This window comes from Halichoerus grypus, chromosome 12 (assembly GCF_964656455.1).
Source record: "Halichoerus grypus chromosome 12, mHalGry1.hap1.1, whole genome shotgun sequence".
Classification (NCBI taxonomy): domain Eukaryota; kingdom Metazoa; phylum Chordata; class Mammalia; order Carnivora; family Phocidae; genus Halichoerus; species Halichoerus grypus.
This window is the reverse complement of record NC_135723.1, coordinates 82,962,601-82,977,285: the sequence shown is the minus strand read 5'-3', so window position 1 is coordinate 82,977,285 and position 14,685 is coordinate 82,962,601. Positions and strand designations below refer to the sequence as shown.

Sequence of the window (14,685 nt, the reverse complement as noted above, 5' to 3'; positions counted from 1 at the left end):
TTATTATCTCCCTTCGTATATATATCTTGTCTAAGTGTCAAACACTTAGTAGGCACCCAATAAATATTTATTGGCTAGCTGATTGATTTCACTCGAGTTCCCAGGGTGTTCTGTGGGCGTTGGATGAAAACAAAGTAATAACTGAGTCATATAATTTTTGAGCAAAAAGTGCCCAAAGAGACAAACAAATTCAATAACCTCCATAGACAAATGAAGACAGACCCAGAGAGAAACTGAACATTTTTAAATGGGTTGTCTAAAGAAACACAGAGAGTGATACCACCACAATGGGCATCTAAGATCCTTTAGATTCTCAGCCTATTTCCCTTTATGGTACTGCTGTCCTTTAAAAATTCTATAACACAGGGGGCACCTGGGTGGCTCAGTTGGTTAAGCATCTGACTCTTGATTTCGGCTCAGGTCATGATCTCAGGGTCCTGAGACTGAGCACTGCGTTGGGCTCCACGCTGGGTGTGGAGCCTACTTAAGATTCTTTCTCTCTGTCTGCCCCTCCCTTTCTAATTAAAAAAAAAAAAGTTTTATAAAACAGGAGTATTTTGTGTACATGAATTATCCAAGATGCCCTTAATCCATTAAAAACTTATCAGAACATTAAAAATAATCTAGCTACCTATTATAAATTGATCATTCTATTACTGTTAGCTAAAATATATATATGAAACATTTAATTACTATAATTATTTACTTATTATAATAATTGTTGTCTGGGCATTTGGAGGACTTTTTTTCTGGGGGACGGGGAGAAATTATTCAAAATGTGTGATGACTTTTCTCTCAATATATATTCCAACACAAGGTAGAAATATACATTGTAGACATAAATATGCTTTCTTCATCCCCGGTTTTCTCCGCTCCTCTTTCCCTTGAGAAATGAACATTTTGCAAAAGAGCAGCATAAGGAGCATGGACAGAGGTGTGCGGTGAGAATGTCCTCAGACTTCTCTCCCCCAGGAATAGTGGAGGGCATTCACTGAATTTGTCCAGTCACTCAGGGGGCTCCTTCTCCTACCACTGTCCTAGACTCAGGAATCAATTCACTGACCCAGAAGAGGTCCTGCTACAAAAGATGATCATAGTCATTCCATATTTTTGTCCATGGTCTTTATACACATGTTTGAAAGACAAATATTCACATGTTAGAGAATGGATGTAAGATGCCATCCCCCTTTCAAAAGAGGGCAATATTCCACTGTTGGAGCTTTCTACCACGTAAGATGAAAATCATCAGGTGCCTACCCTTGACCCCGTCCCTAGCAGCCAGTGCACGGACATGCTGACAGCGGCTCTGTCAGTTAAATGCTCCTGCCTTGGGAGTGATGCCAAGGAGAAGTGGCAGTCAGAATTTATTTACAATGGTGTCTTGCCTTTGGGGCAGCACCCCATGCAGGTGGTGATGGCGTTCTAGCCACACAGCATCAAAGTAAAGACAATTTTCCTGCTTCCTGCCCCTTTGGAGGTGCCCTGATCCCCATCTATTTTCCAAGTCTGACACTCTGGCCTTAGGTCAGTTCTCTTAGCTCCTCATAACTTCCCATATCCTCCTCTTTTTTAGAACAGAGTTGTTGGTGTTCCTTACAACCAACAACATCTTAATGGATTTAACTGACATCATGAAGTTGCATTCCCAAGAGTTTAAAGAAAAAGTCCCTAAGCATGGGTTATATAGGTCAGTGGCCTCTAAACCAAGAAACCTGGGAGCCAAGGCCTAGGGTGAGAGGCAGGTGCCCTAGTAAGGCTTGCAGAAGTCTGTACGCCCTATAAAGGCCATATAAGGTGCTCTCTTCCCAGAGTCCCACTGTATCACCCACATCTCACCCCATCACAGGTCCAGGGCTGGTGGCTGGGCAGCACTAACCTTTAACTTTTTGCTTAGGTACTTAGTGTAAGGGAGGACAACTCTATCTTGCCCTCACTACTAGCTGGGTAAGGACTTATTGGTATGATCTGTACCTGAACACTGGATCCTCTGTGAGGTTCCCCAACCAACCTGTAACCCAACAGTTCCAGCCACTTGCTAAGGAAAAACAGAAGTGCAGGAGAAGATGAGCAGTAAAGTAAGGATGGCTTTGAGGATATTGCCATCAAGAAAATAAAAGTCAGTTTAGGAATGTCCATAAACATATTAAAGTGTGCAATATGAAAGGCGAATATCTTAAAGTCATGAAAACATGTACCTATGCCTTTACAAAAATACTATTATATTCAGGTAAAGGGATCAATTATAAGGCTTCTAAGAATGAATGAACAAGGTAAATGTAAAGAAGGTCTATTGTTAGTGAAAGAGATATTCTACTAGTTATTTCATTTGAGTTTCTAAACAAAAATGATGTCCCAACTACATTCATCTTAATGGAAAAAACAAATGAGAGGTGGTAAAATGCTTACCAGTTAAAACAATTTCATATCTTTAGGAACTTAAAACATTCCATTTTAGCTTAGTTTGTTTGGTCTGTTTGCTTTCCAAAATGCACACGATAGGAAACTAACTTTCTAAAAAACACATTCATAGTGTGGCAGAGTTTTGTTTTTGTTTTTTAAAGGAGGTTCTAACACAAGGCATTATCTCACATCAACACTTTAAGAGGGCAAAAAGTCTTCATCTAAATTATAAAAAATGAGTGAAGAGACAGAATAACATAGTAAAACAAATGAATATGATAAAAAAGAAATGTTAAGAATAAACGATCAGTTCTCCTTCATCCGACGAGAGAAATTACACACAGCATTTATATTTTTCTTCAATAGTGAAAGCCACTTAATGTTTCCCACTTCCTCCAGCCCTTTGTGGCCATAGAGAGCAATTATGAGCTTGTTTCATAAAGAACTCATGGCACAGAGCAGTGATTCAGGGCAGAGGATCTCAGTTCTTACCCCAGCTCTCTGGCTGTTTAAACTCTTGTGAAGGAGCTAGGCCTGTACCAGTTTCTGTATCTATAAAATAAAGAGAGCAGATCTAAATGCTCTATAAAATGGGTTAGAATATATGTGAGCTAGAACATAATTTAAAAATGAACTAGCAATTACTGATCAATAGTCATACATGTTTGATAATAGCTTCATCTTTCTACCAGTATTTTTATATAGCACTAGCTGATAACATTCAAGGCAAAGTAGATTATATATCATTTCAGTAAGTATATAAACACTAAGGTATGTTTATATACATTTCTGGTTATGGTTTGTAGAATACTGTGGTAGGAGGCACAGTTTCTTCCAATCCTTCTACTAGGGACTATAACAGCCCTATCCTTTCTGTGTGTACAAAAAATGATGGAAAAGGGTGGGAGGCCAGGCTGCTTGACAAATTTACTTATTCTTGACAAATATTTACTTATTCTTGACAAATATTTATTCTATTCAACTGTTTAATGTCCACTATTTCTTTAATATATAATGCATTGCCCAAATATTCTGGGGTATTAAAAAAGAGGACAGAGGGATGAGCAAATAAAAGTATATACATATATGGTATATTTTCTACCAAGGAAACTAAAGACCGATTTTGGATTCTTCACCAGCTAAGTTCCTTATACTTTGGCTAAGTACTTCTTTCAATGGCAAGAAACTGCCTTTACTCACTAGCAGAAATGTGTTCAAAGAACTGATTCAAGAGTAGAACTGACATTTAACAGGAATTTATTACATTTCTTGAATCTCTGAGGCTCACTAGATTAGGTAGAGTAGGAGGTTTACTGATCTTATCACTGAACATAGTGAAAAAATCAAAGACTCACCCTTTACATTTACATAGTTTGTCAAGTACTATTTTGGCCTATCAAGCTTACATTTGAGTAATGTAAGTAGCAGCAACATGTCAATAAAATAATTATGAGATGTTTCCTGAGTAGTCCTATGAGACTACATAAGATTACTGCACAGTAAATATTAACAAGAGAGGTAGACTTCATTACTATAGACTATAAGGAAATATCAGAAATACTTCATTCATTATAACTACAGAGTTTAGAGCTGAAAGGGCCTTAATGTTCTACTCCAATTCTCTCATCTTACAGACTGTAATGTCTCTGAATCTCAGATTAGCAAACTATTTAGTGACTGACCTGGACTAGAACTCAGGTCTCAAGTCATAAAACAAGCATCCTTCCACCATGACAACCTGCCTCCAGTTTCATAAAAAGACTGGAAAAATTACTGACACACACAACTCAGACGGCTCTCAAAGGCATTATGCTAAATGAAAAAGGTCAACCTCAATGGATCACACACTGTAGGAGTCCATTTATATAATGTTCTTGAGATGACAAAATTATAGAGATGGAAAATGGATTAATGGTTGTCATGGATGTTGGGAGCGGAAAGGTGTGGTAGTAGCACAAGGGAGATTCTTCTGATGACTGAACAGTTTTCTGTCTTGATTGTGATGGTGGGCACATGAATTTACACGTGATAAAATGGTAGACACACACACCGCACCAATGCCACATTCCTGACTTTGTTTTACTATAGTTATATAAGTTATAACCACTGGGGGAAACTGGCTAAAGGGTACATGGGATGGACTGCTGTACACTTTTGCAACTTCTGTGAATCTATAATGACTTCAAAATAAAAGTTAAAAAAGTCAATAGAATTTGAGCTTACTAAAAAGAAAACAAAAGCACCAAAGACTCTAAACTCCATTCTCAATCAGAATAATCCTCATCCAGAATAATCCTTTGAAGATTAAAGTCAACAAAACTTGCCATTACTCCTCTGCTCAAAACTCCACAATGGCTCCTATCTCATTCATTGTAAAAGCCAGAGACTTAGAGTGGCTTACAAGAACATACATGGTCAGCTACCCCCCTTCCTGTTCTTATTGACCTCATCTCTCACTGCCCCCACCCTTGCTCCCCCTGCTCCAGCCATAATGCATTCTTTCTATCCAGGTACACTTGCACCACAAGACCTTTGTCCCTGCTGTTCTCTTTGCCTTCATACCACTTGCTCCTTCACTTCATTCAGGTCTTTGCTCCTGTCACCTTATCAGTGAGGCCTGAGTACCTACTGAAAATGTGCCTCCTTCTAATCCTGGAATACCTCCTCTATCCTTCCTTAGCTTTATTTTCTCTATAGCACTTCTGACCATCTACATAATTCTACATATTCTATTTTATTTGTTTGCCACCACCGGAATATAAGTTCCCACCCAAAAGACAGATTTCTCTCTCTATAGTATTCATTACTTTATGCCCAGTGCCAAGAGTACCTGGTACATCATGTACTAAAGAATTAACCTGCTGGATAGACCAGAAAGAAAAAAAAAAAAAAAAAAACCAAAGTAGAAAAGTAAAACAAACATGTTATGCTCGTGTGGCCTAAGGAAAAGGTGCAGTTTAGGGATTACATATAAACGATGCTGCATTTCATTTAGATTTGCAATCATGAGACCAATTCTGGCTTTAATTGGGAGAAACCTGACAAAAGACATTTACCTTTTAAGTCCCATTTTTCTGTGCTATCATACCAAGGGGATTGAAGTGAAGAACCTCTAGGGTCCCAGACAAAGCTAAAATTCTCAATGGGTCCATGTGAGAATGGATATGGAACATCTGCATTTCAGGTCTAACCCAGGGGAGTCTAGAAAGGAGATAAGCATGGGGAGTCATGGAAGGTATCTGGGCATTGGTTCTCTCAAAGACCCCGGATGTGGCAAAAACTGCAGTATGCACTGGGAATAAAAAAAGAGAGATCTGTGACCTAGTGCTGTCAGTGTCGTGCGCCTTACAGTAAGTAAGTGCAGGGTGCTGATGAAGCACATATACAGATGCCCAGTTAGGGTCTTGTTTGGGCAGGGTGCCTAAGGTAAAGCCTCCCTAAGGTGTAAGATGATAAAAGTGAGTAGGAGCTATCTAGGAGCAATGTATGTTCCAGACAGAGAGAGCAGAATGACTTCAAGAATAGTGAGTTTAAGCTGTTTTTGTTTTTTACAGAAATGATGGATGAAAGCCAGGGAATGTTAAGTATAAACATGGAGAGGTAAGCAAGGGCCAGATCACGGGTTTGTATTAATCCTAGAGGCTGTGGATGATTAATGAAGACTTTTAAGCAGGAGAATAACAATCAGATTTGTTATCAGAAAGCCAATTGTGGCAGTAGTGTGGAAAATGGATCAGAAGGGAGTTAAGACCAGTAAGGAGACGGCATAAACCAGGCAGTGAGGAGAAAAAGGCTGGAATGAACTTAATATATACCAGCAGATAATCAGGTATGGAGTGTGAGAGAGGAGGAGAAAAAGATGACACTTTTGGATTAGCAGAACAGAAGACTGACTAAATGGTGGCACCATCAATCAAGATGTGGGATCATTCCAGGGAAGGAATAGCTTTTTAAAGGGGAGAACATGAGCTCAGTTTTAGCCATACTGAGTTTTGGTATTTAAGAAGTAAGGTGCAGTAAGTACTTGGATATATTGGTGGGGAAAGCCTGACAGAAAGAATTGGGCTAGAGACCTAGGTTTGGGAATCAGTAACATCTACCTGAAAATTGAAGCAATGGGATGAATGAGATCACCCATGGAGACTGAGGTGGGATAAGAAGACAAGATGGAAGCCTGGGAAGCACAAATATTTAAGGAGCACTCAAAAGCAGACTGAAGAGAAGTCATCGGAATTGTAGAAGGAAATCCAGTCAAGTATGCATACTAAGGAAAAGAGAAAAATTTTCAAAAAAAAAAAAAAATGGTGGTAAGTTTTAAATACTACAGAGATCAAGTGTAAGCAAGGATTGAGAAGTGTCCTTAAGGGAAGCACTGGTCTCCTAGGTAAGCTCAGTTTCAATGATGTGGTGGGCTCAAAGCAGATGGTAAAGGGATGAAGAGCAAATGGAGACAGAATTAAAATTTCTTTTAACTCTTTTAATTAACTTGGCTGGGAAGAGAAGACAAGAAGAAGGAAAGCAGCTACAATAAAGAGAGAAGACTGGAGGATAATTTTTAAAAGTTAGTTAAAAAGAAAAGGGATTAACTGATGGCACAAAATTCCTAAGAGACCAAAAGAGAGAATTCAGAGGATGTATGTAGAAAAATTAGTCTGGAAAGTAAGAGGCTGAAATCTTCCATGGAGATGGGAAGGCAGGAAGGAGATAAGAAAGCAAGCAGGGGAAAGACAAGTGTGGAGATGTGAGAACCAGGTTAAAGCATTTCCTAGATAAGCCTGTATTTTTTCCATAAAGCAGGAAATGAGGCTGTGTGCTGAGAATGAGGGGAGAGAAGAAGACAGTAGGGGGCTGAACTGAATACAGTTGTGAAAATTGGAGCTAACTCTTGTGGTAAAGTCATAGGAAAACAGCACTTACGGGGAATAGAGCCGGCAGCAGTAAGCAGGAAGAACTGGAGACGGACAGCCTGCAGTGAGGAAAGGCTTACGGAGAAGGCTACCGAATTCACTGAGGTCTGAGTTGTGGGGTACATGGAGTGGAACAATGGCCAAAGCAACAGGGAAGAAGCAATAAGGGAATTTGTTAACAAATCAACGCATCCATCAGCCCTTCCTAATTACGCTGCTTCTCCTAAGACCTCCAGAGTGTCACCAAGGCAGGATCAAACATCCTCAGTTATCGAAGCTCCTGGTGGGAACTAAAGCTATGGATGGCTTGTCCCGGCCTCGCCCCCGACTTTCAACAGCTGTATGGCATCTTTTCTCTGAAGAAATATGCAATATGCTATTGCTTTGAGCCACATTTGCCTAACCTACTTCTAATCTTGATCTTCCTAAATTAACCAAATGGAGAGAAACCACCTCCAATTCTTTACAGATAGGAGAAAAGAGTTCTGGTAACTTAGGAAGGGCAATGGGCAAGAATAAGTAAACTCTTGAGAAATTCAAGAAAGCCAGCATATGTGCGGATGTCCTTAGAGGGACACACTAATGTAATCATCAGTAGTCTCTGTCTCTGTCTCTGCCTCTGTCTCTGTCTCTCTCAATGGAATTCCTGCTTGACTGTTGATCTGGGTGCAAGCTAATTCCCCCCACAGTGAACACTGCTGTTGAGATGCAGAACTCTCCACCATCTGTTACCCAGAATTAGCATAATGACAGATTATCTAATCCCTTACATTTAATTGATACAAATGGCGCTCTTACAACACCAGTTCAGGCGTATCCTCATTCATGTGGTCTTATCTCCACTTCGTAAAAACTGGTCCTCCCACCTTGCTGGTGATGGATCTGGTCTGGAGTTTACCCCCAAACTTGCCTAAAAGTCCAGGTGCTTTACCATGAGACACTTTCCTAAAATCTTTTATTCAGGAGTGGGAATACAGCTGTTATTCCAGATGCATGGGAAAAGGGGCATGCTGAACAAAAAGAAAATCTGTCTCTAGGAGACTGGCAAAACTACTGTGTAGGTAGGGCAGTGCCTCCTTGAATTAGATCGGGTTGAAAATTTCAAAAGGAAAGACAAAAGGTTAAGTCAGGGCTGATCTGGGGACAGTGACAAAGGGAGAAAGGCAAAAGGAAAGAACTCAGAAAATCAAATGGGTAGCAGTACAATACTAACAGGAGAGGCTCTGCTGTTTTACGGATTCAGGTGTTCTACACAGACCCAGGGTAGCATTAAACAAAAAATGGGAATCAGACACCTAGAAAATCAAGGACATGCTCATAGGACCAAATAACTAGAAGAGCACAATCAATAAGAAGTAGAATGGACAGCTGCCTGTGGCACCAGAGGAGGTGAATTGTCCTATCACCAGTGACCATACTCACCAGAATAAGTGTTACACTGTGTAAAAAAATTTGGCTCATTTTTAATGATGCTGCAATGTGATCCTCATGTAGCACTGACCGAGGTTTTACCAAGCTCACTGATGTGTTCAAAATAAACTAACCGGGATGCCTGGGTGGCACAGTCGGTCGAGGGGCTGACTCTTGGTTTTGGTTTAGGTTGTGATGTCACGGTTGTGAGATCAAGTCCTGCGTCAGGCTCCACACTCAGCCCAGAGTCTGCTTAAGACTCTCTCCCTCTCCCTCTGCCCAAACTGCCCCCACCCCCGACTACTAGCACACACTTGATCACACACTCTAATAAATAAATCTTAAAAAGTAAATTAAAAAAATTAACCGAGGAAGCGCTCAGTAATACATGAGCCTCTGTAAAGACTCAAAGTAGGGAGACTTCCTCTCTTCTGAGCACTGGTGGGCAGGGGAGGCCCGCACCTGACATTTACTTAGGGTACTACGCTCTAGCCACAAGACTCTATAGTACATAAATTAGCCCCTCTCTTCCAAGGACACTCACAATGCTACCATTAAGAGTCAGGAAAGCAACCAACACTGTCATTTCTGTGGCAGCAGCAGGCAGGCAGTACAGAGAAAAGTCACATGGAAAACTGGACTTGCAGCCGGATGAATGTTACTTCATGAAGCTGTTGTGAGCAAGAAACAAGAGACTATACTTAGATTCTGCCTGGCAAATAGTAAGCATTGTGTGTTGGTGATCACTCTTGCTGGTTTTCATTATCATTGACCCTGGTCTAGTTGTGTCACTCCTCCTGGACTCAGCCACCTCGTTCATAAAATGAGGGAGGTGGACTAGATAGTCTTACACATGTTTTCCCTACTATAAAATTTATTTTACTAGAAGAAAAAAAAATGTTCTAGGTGCAGCCATGAAGATACACATTCTCAACTCAAGCATTTTTGAGGAAATAGCTGAAAAGGTGAGCCTGACTTCACAAGATCTGTCCAGGAGATGAAGCTATCAGAGAGCAGACTCCTACTTCAAATCCAGCGGGCTTGGCAAGAGGTCACCCTGAGCTGATAAAGACATCGTGTTCACCCCTTCGGCAGCGGAGCATGGCCTGGGAGAGCAGCCATCCGTCCGCAGCGCTCCCAATCACACATGCCACTGCGGAGACAAGATTCACGGCTCCAGCGGCAATAGGCCAGTGTTATCCAATATGCATGAAATCAAAGTTTTCATCATTTCCAGTGGTCAAAGGCCAGTGAGTGATAAATCCCAGAATACCAGGATTAATGAAGGAGTCATTAAAACCCAGCATTAAATCACTTCTGTAGCCAATGCTGAGAGTGATGTCTGTAATACATTACAAGGCTGATTAGAAAGAAACAAGTTCCAATTTAGAAATGAATTGCCTGATTTTTTAAAAAACTGATTGGATGGCTATCACAGCAATTTTGTTATTACAGGAGAAAGAGAGAGTGGGTAACATATAAGTTATGTCACGGATAAGAAATTGTCATCTCAAAATCATAGGGAACAGAATTTCTGGGTGAGTAACTTCCGAAAGACAGTAAGATGGAAAAGGGAGTCCTGACACTGGACAGATTTTCTTTTTTTAAAATTTTGAGTGCAGTGTGTGTGTGTGTGTGTGTGTGTGTGTGTGTGTGTTGAGGGGGAGGTGCTATTAACACTTTATGCCCAGGAAACAAGTTTAATCTACAAAAATTCTAGAATAACCACATTCTGATTAGAGTCTGAGAGAGGATATGAGTTGATACCAATGAACTATCTTCTCATCCACAATGAGTACTGTCTTATTGTTGAACACAATCTATCAATGTGAAAAACAAAAGCCCTCAACAAATATTCTAAAGATAAAACATAGTGAAAAACATGGGACTGGCTCAGGTGGGCAAGGCTCTGACCTACCTATACCTACTCCAGTTTCCACAAGTTTCTGACTAGGAAAAACAGAGCCTCCAGAGGCTTCTACTTACTTGTTACAGTTCTATCCTGGGGCAGTGCACTAGTTAGAAAAACAAATGCCACCAAGTAGATGCTCTGGCTGAGAGAATCCCTTTACAGGCAAGGACTTTCAACCAAACCCCCTCAACACACAAAGCTCATCAGTACAGGCAAGGTAATGGAAAATAGTTCCGATTCAAACAATCCAAACCAAAATAGGAACACTTCTTATTCTTGACTCTCCCCCTCTCTGCCAAGCTACTGTGAGACAAGACTGACATCTTTCCCTGAAAACAATTCTTGAAGGATTCTCTAAGACCAGGTGATATAATGCGAATTCTTATCTGTTATAATCGGATAATATCAGAAATATATAACATATGGCACTGGCTACAGTTTGTCATTCTTGTATATACCAGCTGAATATAAGCCTTGTTTATAAAAATAGAAAGGTATGCAAGAAAACAGCCAGCGTCATAAATGTGGTTGTATCTAGAAGGGTATCAGGATAATACAGCAAATCACTTGAGGATATTAGTTTAGATTGAGGCTGCCAAATAATTATGCCTCAAACATCAAAACATACATCATTAATTTCAGATGCATCAATCTACACCCCAAAAAAGAAAACAATTAACTCTAGGGCTTCTTAAACATTTAACTATTGACTTGAGTCTTTAATAAACCCCACAACTAGCATTTATTGAGTCTAACAAATAGATAGATTATACTTGAATTTCTTTGGTCCCCAATAGTATTTAAAAGATAAGTTTGGGTTAGTTAGCAACAACACTACCAATAACAAAGACATTAACAATACCTTCTACTACCAAAGATTTCCTCTTAAGGAGAAGATTAAAACAACAACAACAACAACACAAACAGCTGCCAACTAGTCAAAAATCTATGAATCTGATAATTACACACAGAGGTAAAAGGAATATTAGAGGTCTAAATTCCAAGCTCTTAGGGCACCTGGGTGGCTCAGTCGGTTAAGTGTGTCTGCCTTTGGCTCGGGTCACGATCCCAGGGTCTGGGGATTGAGCCCCGCATTGGGCTCCCTGCTCGGCGGGGAGCCTGCTTCTCCCTCTCCTGCTCCCCCTGCTTGTGCCCATGTGCTCCCTGTCAAATAAATAAATAAAATCTTTAAAAAAAAAAAAAATAAATAAATTCGAAGCTCTTTCCAATGTTGTACCTTGTTATCTCAGGTAAACAATTTACCTTGAAGTCTGTCAGTGGTGAATGGCAATGAGGCCACTAAGTCAAATTGGCAGTGATAACTAAGAGTTAGCTACTTGGGTAAAGTCTGATTCTGCCAATCCACAGACTTCCAACTAAATCTAGTGTTTATGATCAAACTCCGGGGAGGGAGGGCTACGTAAAAGGAAAAATTCATGGTTAGCTCTTTCACAGCCAACACCAAGGGCCCTAGGCATCTCTCGGGACAACTGGCACAAGTGCCACAAGACCAGGGGCAAGAGAAAGCCCTACCATAAGAAGAGGAAGTATGAGGTGGGACGCCCCGCTGCCAATACTAAGATTAGCCCCCGCTGCATACACACAGTCCGTTTTCGGGGAGGCAATATGAAGTACCCTGCCTTGAGGCTGGACGTGGGGAACTTCTCCTGGGGCTCTGAGTGTTGAACCCGCAAAACAAGGGGTACTGATGTCGTTTACAATGCCTCTGCCAATGAATTGGTCAGCACCGAGCCCCTGGTGAGGAACTGCATCGTGCTCACTGATGGCACCTTACCGACAGCAGCAGGAGTCCCACTAAGCACTGCCCCCTGGGCCACAAGGAGGGGGCCACGCCGGCTCCCAAGGAGGAAGAGATTTTAAACAAAAAACAATCAAGGAAAATTAAGAAATATGATGGAAGGAAAAAGAATGCCAAAATTAGCCATCTTCTGGAGGAGCAGTTCCAGCAAGGCAAGCTTCGTGCATGCATGGCTTCAAGACCAGGCCAGTGTGGCTGAGCAGATGGCTATGAGCTAGAGAGCAAGGAGCTGGAGTTCTACCTGAGGAAAATCAAAGCCCCGAAAGGCAAATAAATCTTCCTCCCCTCTATCTTCAGTCATGTAATAAAGGTGTATATTGTTCTGGGAAAAAAAAAAAAAAATCCCTGGCTAGACTTTAAAGCCAATGGGCAAACTTCTGGCTTCACGGCTACTACTTCTCTCTCCCTGAAACACACCCCTAGTTAAAGTTCTCTTTCTTAAGAACCTGAGAAGAGGGGCGCCTGGGTGGCTCAGTTGGTTAAGCAACTGCCTTCGGCTCAGGTCATGATCCTGGAGTCCTGGGATCAAGTCCCACGTCGGGCTCCCTGCTCAGCAGGGGGTCTGCTTCTCCCTCTGACCCTCTTCCCTCTCGTGCTCTTATTCTCTCTCTCTCAAATAAATAAATAAAATCTTAAAAAAAAAACTTAAAAAAAAAAAAAAAGAACCTGAGAAGAGGTTTAAAGAAACTCTAGATTACTAAAAAGAGATACTAAGAGATGAAAGAATATTAGCAATGTTTGTTACTTTCTCCTTCACAAAAGGCCAGATAAGGGCCTTAGGAAAAGATGGTGGGTGAATGACTTACCAAGGTCATGCTACATGCTGGAGGCAGAGCTAGAAATAACCATTACCCCTTTAGCCCCTTCCCTGCTCTGCCATTCTGTACGTACTCTAAACAGAGCTGGTACGATAGAAATTAATGGAGGTTTATAAAAGGCTATGCTTTGGGAACAAAACTAATCCGAGAAAAAATCCATTTGTAAAGTTTCTTTTATTCTTCCTACTACTTATATCTATACTTATCTGAGAAGAGAGAAGAATGATGGTTTTGGAGCTTCCTGTTTCCTCTAGACTTCTTTTCACAGTGCTTATTAATACTGGCTGCACATTAGAATCAACCATTCAATACACCAATGCCAGGTCCAATGCCAGGCCAATAAACCCAGAATCTCTAGGGGTGAAGAACAGTATTTGAAAAGAACAAATGGGGGGCAGGGGCACGCCTGGGTGGCTCAGTCGGTTAAACGTCTGCCTTCAGCTCAGGCCAGATGCTGGGATGGAGCCCTGCATCAGGCTCCCTGGCTCAGCAGGGAGTCTGCTTCTCCCTCTCCCTCACCCACCCTCATCGCCATCCCACTCATGCTTGCCTCCCTCCTTGCTTGTTCTCTCAAATAAAATCCTAAAAAGGGGGGGGGGATAAATATGGGTACCTAGATTTCAAATATGGGGCACCATTATTTTTAAGTGCCCCAGGTGGTTCTATCATACAATTTTGAGGAAAAGTACCCAGACAGAAAAGTTCAACTAATATATTCTCTTTTTCCAAATTTCAAGGGCCAAGAGTGACCTAACACAACTTAAGGCCCCAGCATCATAGATGTGTTAACGAACCTGGCACTCCCCAAAGAACAAGAACCTAAGCATAGACCAATTTTTGGAACTGGTTCAGGAACAGCAAATTCATTCCTATTGGTTCAATTTAGGTCACAGGAAGACAAGTGATAGGTTGTGAGAGCAACCAGAGAGAAGATTCCTCAGATTCCTCATCTTTGTCTCTTCAGAATAGAACTGCCAGTTGCCATGCGGCATTTTCTAGGCAGCTGTGATGAACCCCCTCCAAAATGTAGGCATCACTTGGGGAAGGGGGAGTTCTCCGCCTCTCAGGGGAATAAGGGACAAATAAGCAAACTCGTGGCCATTATGACAAAACCAGGCCTACGTACCCAGTCTATTATTAGCCTGACATTAAACACCACTTAAAAACAAAACAAAACCACCCGCCCACACAAACACACACCCCAAGACAGAAAATTACATAATGGCATCTGGAATGATCTGCTCTGACAGTGAAAGTAGAACCAGCCAAATCGCAGAAGTCTAGTAAAGACCAAAATGGGCATGAGGTAGCCCCAGAGAGTCATTTTCAAGTCCTCTATAATCCATGCAAATGTTGAGATACATAAACAATGCTTTGTTTAGAGGAAGAAGTTCAAAATAATACCCTAGCTTCTGGAAG

General features: G+C 41.2%; 1 protein-coding gene and 1 pseudogene across 1 annotated transcript in view; one reads left to right on the top strand and one right to left on the bottom strand.

Annotated features, from left to right (window-relative positions):
- Positions 1-14,685, bottom strand: part of SND1 (staphylococcal nuclease and tudor domain containing 1) — a 407,421-nt gene that overhangs the window by 197,493 nt on the left and 195,243 nt on the right. The gene's annotated exons all lie outside the window — the stretch shown is intronic.
- Positions 9,632-12,838, top strand: LOC118533862 (small ribosomal subunit protein eS8 pseudogene; annotated as a pseudogene).